General features: G+C 38.5%; 1 pseudogene; it reads left to right on the top strand.

Moving 5' to 3' along the window:
* The first annotated feature begins 9,542 nt into the window (after positions 1 to 9,542).
* Positions 9,543 to 10,482, top strand: LOC128060586 (olfactory receptor 140-like; annotated as a pseudogene).
* Positions 10,483 to 10,804: the final 322 nt, after the last annotated feature.

The following is a 10,804-nucleotide window of genomic DNA, read 5'->3' on the forward strand; positions in this document are numbered from 1 at the left end:
TCCTTTGATCATTATGTAGTGGCCTTCTTTGTCTCTTTTCACAGCCTTTGTTTTAAAGTCTATTTTATCGGATATGAGTATTGCCACTCCTGCTTTCTTTTGGTCTCTATTTGCGTGGTATATCTTTTTCCAGCCCTTCACTTTCAGTCTGTATGTGTCCCTTGTTTTGAAGTGGGTCTCTTGTAAGCAGCATATAGAGGGGTCTTGTTTTTGTATCCATTCGGCCAGTCTTTGCCTTTTGGTTGGGGCGTTCAACCCATTTACATTTAAGGTAATTATTGATAAGTAGGATCCCGTTATCATTTACTTTATTGTTCTGGGTTCGGGTTTATACACCCTTTTCGTGTTTCCTGTCTAGAGAATATCCTTTAGAATTTGTTGGAGAGCTGGTTTGGTGGTGCTGAATTCTCTCAGCTTTTGCTTCTCTGTAAAGCTTTTGATTTCTCCTTCGTATTTGAATGAGATCCTTGCTGGGTACAGTAATCTGGGATGTAGGTTATTGTCTTTCATCACTTTAAGTATGTCTTGCCATTCCCTCCTGGCCTGAAGAGTTTCTATTGAAAGATCAGCTGTTATCCTTATGGGAATCCCCTTGTGTTTTATTTGTTGTTTTTCCCTTGCTGCTTTTAATATTTGTTCTTTGTGTTTGATCTTTGTGAATTTGATTAATATGTGTCTTGGGGTGTTTCACCTTGGGTTTATCCTATTTGGAACTCTCTGTGTTTCTTGGACTGGCGTGATTATTTCCTTCCCCATTTTAGGGAAGTTTTCAACTATTATCTCCTCAAGGATTTTCTCATGATCATTCTTTCTGTCTTCTTCTTCTGGGACTCCTATAATTCGAATGTTGGAGCGTTTCATATTGTCCTGGAAGTCTCTGAGATTGTTCTCATTTCTTTTAATTCGTTTTTCTTGTTTCCTCTCTGATTCATTTATTTCTACCATTCTATCTTCTATTTCACTAATCCTATCTTCTGCCTCCGTTATTCTACTATTTGTTGCCTCCAGAGTGTTTCTGATCTCATTTATTGCGTTATTCATTATATTTTGAAACAAAAGCCCAGGTCCAGACGGCTTCACAGCTGAATTCTACCAAAAATTTAGACAAGAGCTAACACCTATCCTACTCAAACTCTTCCAGAAAATTGCAGAGGAAGGTAAACTTCCAAACTCATTCTATGAGGCCACCATCACCCTAATACCAAAACCTGACAAAGATGTCACAAAAAAAGAAAACTACAGGCCAATATCACTGATGAACATAGATGCAAAAATCCTCAGCAAAATTCTAGCAATCAGAATCCAACAACACATTAAAAAGATCATACACCATGACCAAGTGGGCTTTATCCCAGAGATGCAAGGATTCTTCAATATCTGCAAATCAATCAATGTAATTCACCACATTAACAAATTGAAAAATAAAAACCATATGATTATCTCAATAGATGCAGAGAAGGCCTTTGACAAAATTCAACATCCATTTATGATAAAAACTCTCCAGAAAGCAGGAATAGAAGGAACATAGCTCAACATAATAAAAGCTATATATGACAAACCCACAGCAAACACTATCCTCAATGGTGAAAAATTGAAAGCATTTCCCCTAAAGTCAGGAACAAGACAAGGGTGTCCACTTTCACCGCTACTATTCAACATAGTTCTGGAAGTTTTGGCCACAGCAATCAGAGCAGAAAAAGAAATAAAAGGAATCCAAATTGGAAAAGAAGAAGTAAAACTCTCACTGTTTGCAGATGACATGATCCTCTACATAGAAAACCCTAAAGACTCCACCAGAAAATTACTAGAGCTCATCAATGAATACAGTAAAGTTGCAGGATATAAAATCAACACACAGAAATCCCTTGCATTCCTATACACCAATAATGAGAAAGTAGAAAAAGAAATTAAGGAAACAATTTCATTCACCATTGCAACGAAAAGAATAAAATACTTAGGAATATATCTATGCAAAGAAACTAAAGACCTATATATAGAAAACTATAAAACACTGATGAAAGAAATCAAAGAGGACACTAATAGATGGAAAAATATACCATGTTCATGGATCGGAAGAATCAATATAGTGAAAATGAGTATACTACCCAAAGCAATTTACAAATTCAATGCAATCCCTATCAAGCTACCAGCCATATTTTTCACAGAACTAGAACAAATAATTTCAAGATTTGTATGGAAATACAAAAAACCTCGAATTGCCAAAGCAATCTTGAGAAAGAAGAATGGAACTGGAGGAATCAACTTGCCTGACTTCAGGCTCTACTACAAAGCCACAGTCATCAAAACAGTATGGTACTGGCACAAAGACAGACATATAGATCAATGGAACAAAATAGAAAGCCCAGAGATAAATCCACACACATATGGACACCTTATCTTTGACAAAGGAGGCAAGAATATACAATGGAGTAAAGACAATCTCTTTAACAAGTGGTGCTGGGAAAACTGGTCAACCACTTGTAAAAGAATGAAACTAGATCACTTTCTAACACCACACACAAAAATAAACTCAAAATGGATTAAAGATCTAAATGTAAGACCAGAAACTATAAAACTCCTAGAGGAGAACATAGGCAAAACACTCTCAGACATAAATCACAGCAGGATCCTCTATGATCCACCTCCCAGAATACTGGAAATAAAAGCAAAAATAAACAAATGGGATCTAATTAAAATTAAAAGCTTCTGCACAACAAAGGAAAATATAAGCAAGGTGAAAAGACAGCCTTCTGAATGGGAGAAAATAATAGCAAATGAAGCAACTGACAAACAACTAATCTCAAAAATATACAAGCAACTTATGCAGCTCAATTCCAGAAAAATAAACGATCCAATCAAAAAATGGGCCAAAGAACTAAATAGACATTTCTCCAAAGAAGACATACGGATGGCTAACAAACACATGAAACGATGCTCAACATCACTCATTATCAGAGAAATGCAAATCAAAACCACAATGAGGTACCACTTCACACCAGTCAGAATGGCTGCGATCCAAAAATCTGCAAGCAATAAATGCTGGAGAGGGTGTGGAGAAAAGGGAACCCTCCTATACTGTTGGTGGGAATGCAAAATAGTACAGCCACTATGGAGAACAGTGTGGAGATTCCTTAAAAAATTGCAAATAGAACTCCCTTATGACCCAGCAATCCCACTGCTGGGCATACACACCGAGGAAACCAGAATTGAAAGAGACACATGTACCCCAATGTTCATTGCAGCACTGTTTATAATAGACAGGACATGGAAACAACCTAGATGTCCATCAGCAGATGAATGGATGAGAAAGCTGTGGTACATATACACAATGGAGTATTACTCAGCCGTTAAAAAGAATTCATTTGAATCAGTTCTGATGAGATGGACGAAACTGGAGCCGATTATACAGAGTGAAGTAAGCCAGAAAGAAAAACACCAATACAGTATACTAACACATATATATGGAATTTAGAAAGATGGCAATGACGACCCTGTATGCAAGACAGGAAAAAAGACGCAGCTGTCTATAACGGACTTTTGGACTCAGAGGGAGAGGGAGAGGGTGGGATGATATGGGAGAATGGCATTCTATCATGTATACTATCATGTAAGAATTGAATCACCAGTCTATGTCTGACGCAGGATACAGCATGCTTGGGGCTGGTGCATGGGGATGACCCACAGAGATGTTATGGGGAGGGAGGTGGGAGGGGGGTTCATGTTTGGGAACACATGTAAGAATTAAAGATTTTAAAATTAAAAAAATAAAACAAATAAAAAAAAAAGAGTAATTTAATATAAGAATCCTGGTCCAGGATTTAGGGCTCTGGTTTCTAAATTCCCCTTGACAAATTGAATTCTTATTCTTCGTCTTATATTTCTTTGCTATGAATTGTGAATACTATTGCTTATTTCTCTATACCATATGGATTTATACAATTAAATTTAAATGACTGAAATAGATGATTTAACCTTTAAATATAATTTAAAAAGGGAATTATTTTGATTAACATCTTGTTAATCTAAATCCAGAACTGTCAAAAAACAACTATTTTGATAAGTACTGGTATGAAAACTTCATCTGATTGAAGTTCCAATAGTATAATAGGATTCATGGTTATCCATTAATGTACATCTGATAAAAAATATTTAAAAATTATACTTTGGACTCTGTGGGAGAGGGAGAGGGTGGGATGATTTGGGAGAATGGCATTGAAACATGTATACTATCATGTAAGAAATGAATCGCCAGTCTAAGTTCGATGCAGGATACAGGAGGCTTGGGGCTGATGCACTGGGATGACCCAGAGAGATGGTATGTGGAGGGAGGTGGAAGGGGGATTCAGGATTGGGAACACATGTACACCCGTGGCAGATTCATGTTGATGTATGGCAAAACAAATACAGTATTATAAAGTAAAATAAAGTAAAATAAAATAAAATAATAATTTGCATAAGCATAGATCAATCAGAACAAATTATTATAATAAAAATTAAAAATAATATGATTGTCTACTGAATGCTTATTTTATATAATATTAAATATTAAGGCTTCATAATAAACAACGGTTTTCCAATACCGAATTTCACAAGTGGTCAATTTTTTTTCTCTAGTTTTAGTAGTTTGTCTACATATAGACTTCATCTGAAAGTTAAAAATTAAAGATGAGAGACATACAAGTTCTCTATTGTTCAGTTAACTTATATGAAATAATTGGTTATTGGTAAGATTTACTTATGATGATGCAATACTGCTGAGGTCCTATTAGTCATAGCTAAGAAACTTTATAGAATTCACCTGTGTTCAGTACATGCAGCAGTACTTTTAAGGCTATCCAAAGGCACCATTTTTAAGTCAACAAAGATACTTATTGTAGCTGAGCTAGTTGGAATTTTGAAATCACTACTTTACTTCTTTCTTGGTTTACTAACAATTGCTTGGGGCCCTGGCCATGAATCTATGTCAGGCAAGTTCATAGGTAAGTTGTTTTTTTGTTTTTTTTTTTCCCCAAGAAATCTCATAATTAGAAACTCTCGGGTTTAAATTGACTTTGAAATCATATAATCACCACTCATCCATACCAATATGACATTTAAATTGCTTTTTCAGCTTACAAAACATCAACAAAGATAGATGCAAATAATACTATCAATTTATAAGTAAAAATAATTTTAGTTCTTATTTCTTATGACATATTTACATTAGAATAATAATAAAGTTAGAATTAAATTAGAATAATTATGCAATTCAAATTTCAATCAAAATTTTCTTCATTTATGTTACAACTCATGTAAGTTTCAATAATACTGTACAAGTTTTAAAAATATCTTTTAAAACCTACATATTACTCAAAGAGACATACTATATTTTAATTATCCATTTCTCCACTGATGAACATTCTATTTCATTCTCAAGTTTCCCAGAGCTCTGAAAAATTGTGTAGAATATAACTGTAAATAACAATTTTTCACTGTTAAAAATATTTACCATTAGAGTGTCTTCCTTGAAAGACTATTGTTGAGCCAAATAAAAGTGAAAAAGTTATTTCTTCATTATTATTTCTAAACCTTATTAATAACATCTAACTGTTACTTCTTTATAACTTTTTCGCTCCCTTGTGGGGTCTCACTTTAGAATAAGGAAATAAAATGAAGCCATTTCACTTTGCTTCCACACAGATATAAAATCCTCATCTTGGATAACTAAAAATATAGAGATATTCATCCATTTATTTTTGAAAACAAAAATTTATTTTTCACAGAATATATTTTAATCTATTTATGTTTTCTCTTTTCCTTTCTTTGCAAAATTTCTGGCAAGTTTCCCATCCCATTAGTCATCCAGTGGCCTGTAACCAGGAAGGATGGATGACTGACCATATAGCAAGATGGGAGAAGGAGACGTAGGAATCATGTAGCAGAAACATAAAGGAATGAGAAGGTCAGCATATCGTGGATGGATGAACTGCGACTGTTTGGTAATGAACCGTCAGTAGTAAGTGTAACTAATAGGAAAAAACCTCGTGACAGTGTGAGGAAAAAACCTCACGACATTGTGTGGAAAAACGTATGTTTATATACACTGTTTTGGTCCAAGAAATATTTGTTGAACGTGTGAGCTTGTAATAGGTACTCCCTGATATTTCAGTTGGTAAAGAATGTGTCAGTAATGCAGGAGACCATGGATGAATTCCTGGTTCAAGAAGGTCTTCTGGAGAAGGGATATGTTACCCACTGCAGTATTCTTGGGCTTCCCTTGTGGCTCAGATGGTAAAGAACCCACCTGCAATGCAGGAGACCTGGGTTCGATCTCTGGGTTGGAAAGATCCCCTGAAGAAGGGAAAGGCTACCCCCCCTCCAATATTCTGGCCTGGAGAATTCCATGGACTGTGTATAGGTCAGGCCTAGAGAATTCAACGGGCTGTATAGTCCATGGGTCGCAAAAAGTTGGACATAACTGAGCAACTTTCATTTTCACTTTTTTTCTCACTTATTTCAGTTCAGTTCAGTTCAGTCGCTCAGTCATGTCCGACTCTTTGTGACCCCATGAATCGCAGCACACCAGGCCTCCCTGTCCATCACCATCTCCTGGAGTTCACTCAGACTCATGTCCATCGAGTCTGTGATGCCATCCTGCCATCTCATCCTCTGTCATCCCCTTCTCCTCCAGCCCCCAATCCCTCTCAGCATCAGTCTTTTCCAGTGAGTCAACTCTTCACATGAGGTGGCCAAAGTACTGGAGTTTCAGCTTTAGCATCATTCCTTCCAAAGAAATCCCAGGGCTATCTCCTTAAGAATTGACTGGGTGGATCTCCTTGCAGTCCAAGGGACTCTCAAGAGTCTGCTCCAACCCCACAGTTCAAAAGCATCAATTCTTCAGCGCTCAGCCTTCTTCACAGTTGAAATCTCACATTCATACATGACCACAGGAAAAATCATAGCCTTGACTAGACGGACCTTAGTCGGCAAAGTAATGTCTCTGCTTTTGAATATACTATCTAGGTTGGTCATAGCTTTTCTTCCAAGGAGTAAGCGTCTTTTAATTTTGCCACTGCAATCACCATCTGCAGTGATTTTGGAGCCCACAAAAATAAAGTCTGACAGTGTTTCCACTGTTTCCCCATCTATTTCCCATGAAGTGATGGGACTGGATGCCACAAACTAAATTTTAGGAATTCACCTTCCTTTCCAATGTTTATTTCTGTTTCTCATCAGTTCAGTTCAGTTCAGTTGCTCAATCATGTCCCAGTCTTTTTGACCCCATGAACTGCAGCACGCAGGCTCTCCCTGTCAATCACCAACTCCCGGAGTTTACCCAAACTCATGTCCATTGAGTCAGTGATGCCATCCAACCAACTCATCCTCTGTCGTCCCCTTCTCCTCCTGCCCTCAATCTTTCCCAGAATCAGGGTGTTTTCAAATGAGTCAGCTCTTCACACCTGGTGGCCAAAGTATTGGAGCTTCAGCTTCAGCATAAGTCTTTCCAGTGCACACCCAGGACTGATCTCCTTCAGGATGGACTGGTTGGATCTCCTTGCAGTCCAAGGGACTCTCAAGAGTCTTCTCAAACACCACAGTTCAAAAGCATCAATTCAGCACTCAGCTTACTTTATAGTCCAACTTTCACATCCATACATGACTACTAGAAAAACCATAGCCTTGACTAGACGGACCTTTGTTGGCAAAGTAATGCCTCTGCTTTTGAATATACCATCTAGGTTGGTCATAACTTTCCTTCCAAGGAGTAAGGGTCTTTTAATTTCATGGCCTCAATCACCATCTGCAGTGATTTTGGAGCCCCTCAAAATAAAGTCAGCCAATGTTTCCCCATCTATTTGCCATGAAGTGATGGGACCAGATGCCATGATCTTAGTTTTCTGAATGTTGAGTTTTAAGCCAACTTTTTCACTTTCCAGCAGGGAAAAAAAGATCACTTGAAATCCTTCTAGGTTTATGGTCAGGGAAAGCAGTAATAATTTCCCCATGCATGTTAGTCTCTCGGTCGTGCCCCACTCTTTGAAGCACCATGACTATAGACAGCCAGTCTTCTCTGTCCATGGGATTCTACAGGCAAGAACACTAGAGAGTATTGCCATTTTCTCATCCAGGGGATCCTCCTGACCCAGGGATTGAACCCAGGTCTTTTGTATTTCGGGCAGATCCTTTACCAGCTGAGCCACCAGGGAAGCCCTATTTTCCATGGTGAATGGCAATTTATCAAACATTTGCTCATCACCTAATAGGTTTCAGGCACTGAAGCCATAGTAGTAGATTCTATGGTAAGAACCCAAAGTGGTGCTAGTAATAAAGAACCCTCCTGCCAATTCAGGAGACATAAGAGATGCGAGTTCAGTCCCTGGATTGGGAAGATCTCCTGGAAAAGGTCATGTCAACCCACTCTAGTATTCTTGCCTGGAGAATTCCATGGACGGGGAGCCTGGTGAGCTATAGTCCATACAGTCACAAAGAGTTAGACACGACTGAAGTGACTTAGAAGAAGGCAATGGCACCCCACTCCAGTACTGTTGCCTGGAAAATCCCATGGATGGAGGAACCTGGTAGGCTGCAGTCCATGGGATTGCTAAGAGTTGGGCACAACTGAGTGACTTCACTTTCGCTTTTTACTTTCATGCATTGGAGAAGGAAATGGCAACCCACTCCAGTGTTATTTCCTGGAGAATCCCAGAGACAGTGGGCCCCCATCTATGGGGTCACACAGAGTCGGACACGACTGAAGAGACTTAGCAGCAGCAGCAGCAGAAGTGACTTAGCGTGCAGGTGCACATGGTAAGAGTAGAAACAGAGCTGAAAAGCTTCTGTGTTCTTAATAGTTCCAATCCATGGACAGAGGAGTCTGCCAAGCTATAGTCTATACAGTCACAAAGATTTAGACACGACTGAAGTGACTTAGCGTGCAGACGCACATGGTAAGAGTGGAAACAGAACTGAAAAGCTTCTGTGTTCTTAATGGTTCATCAGTGACATATGTATTTCCTTATATTCCCTTCTTGTGATAGATACTTGTTGATGGTATGTTTCTTTCCACAGTTAGAGCTGACGGTTCAAATGTAAATTCACATGGAATAGAAAATAACTCTTATCTGTGTGTAACACTTCTTAACTTACAAGATACATCTGAGAATTATAATTTGTAAGCTGATGGACAGAGAAGAGGGCTCATGAAGCACTGAGATGACTTTGCAAAATCGCTTTGAGCTAAAATAAGAGAAGAATCTAGATCTCATGTAGAAAGAACACTGATTCCTCAATAAATTACACACCAAACATTGCTATATGGGCGTTTAACAGGTGACAGGTGCTAGGTGTCTATAGAGATGGAAATCATCTTGGAAAAAAATTTTAAAAGGCTTGAAACAAGAACTGAGAGACAAGTGACAAGGACATGATCCACAGTAAAATAATAATTCTTTCTTTGTTGTAAGAAATTCAGATCAAATTTCTTTCATGGTTAATCGGTATTATGTTTTTTTTTACTTATTTGTAGATAATTCAGGACATAGGAAGGTGTCACTTGCTGAATAAATGTCCTCACACCTCCCAACAATGTGACTGAATTTGTTCTCTTGGGACTCACATAGAATCCACACTTGCAGAAAATGCTCTTCATTGTCTTTTTGCTCATTTTCCTGTTTTACTGTGTTGGTCAACCTGCTCATCGTCATCACCATCTCCTTCAGCCCCACACTTTCAGCTTTTTGTACTTCTTTCTCACCCACTTGTCCTTCATAGATGGTGTCTTCACCTCTGTCACCACCCCCAAACTGGTCACTGACCTGCTGCACCAGAGGCGAACCATCTCTGAGAGTGGCTACCTGATTCAGAATTTTCTGGAACACATAATGTGAGGTTCAGAGATCATCCTTCTCATTTCCATGTCCTATGACCACTACATGGCCACCTGCTAGCCTCTGCACTACACGACCATCGTGAGACAGGGGCTCTGCAAGCTCCTTGTGGTGGTGGCCTGGATTGGGGGCATCCTGCATGCCACTGTGCAGATTCTTTTCAACTTGACCTCTGTGCTCCCGACATAACTGATCACTCCATGTGTGACTTCTTCTCACTGCTGGAACTCTCCTGCAGTGACATCTACAAGCTTGGCATCGTGGTGGCAGCTAACACTGCAAGAATGTGCTTAGTTTTTTTGTTTTTGTTTTTGTATTTTTTTTAATCATGCTCCTCATCTCCTACACAGGCATCCTGCGCTCTCTGAAATCCTATGGCTCTGAATCACGACACAAAGCCCTCTCTACATTTGGCTCCCATTTCATGGTAGTGGTGCTTTTTTTTGGTCCCTGTATACTCACCTATATGCATCCTGTGGTCACCTACCCTGTGGACAAATTTGCAGCTATGTTCTTTCCAATCCTCACTCCCATGTTAAATCCTATCATTTACACAGTGAGAAACACAGAGGTGAAAAATGCCATGAGGAGTTTGTTGAAGAGGAGAGTGACTTAGGCTGTTCATGGAGCCAAAAAAGTGATTGTTTATTTACATTCAGAGGGCTATACCTGTTGTAAAGTGTGAAAGAAAATTGAGAAATTTTCTAGATTATTAAAAGAGAGAGAGAGAGAGAGATCTAGGAACTTACACTTATTAGTTTTTTAATCTTGGCTAGGCATTATTTTAAGCATACTGATATTTTAATGTACACTGCCAAAGTTTCAGTGTTCATAGGTTCAGAATAGGCAACGAAAAGAACATTAAATCCACAGTTTGATGATTGTAGAGTAAGAAATTTTTCTCCAGAGTCTTACTGCTGCTTTTTCAGATTTCTAAT

Source organism: Budorcas taxicolor, chromosome 15, assembly GCF_023091745.1.
Source record: "Budorcas taxicolor isolate Tak-1 chromosome 15, Takin1.1, whole genome shotgun sequence".
NCBI classification, from domain to species: Eukaryota; Metazoa; Chordata; class Mammalia; order Artiodactyla; family Bovidae; genus Budorcas; species Budorcas taxicolor.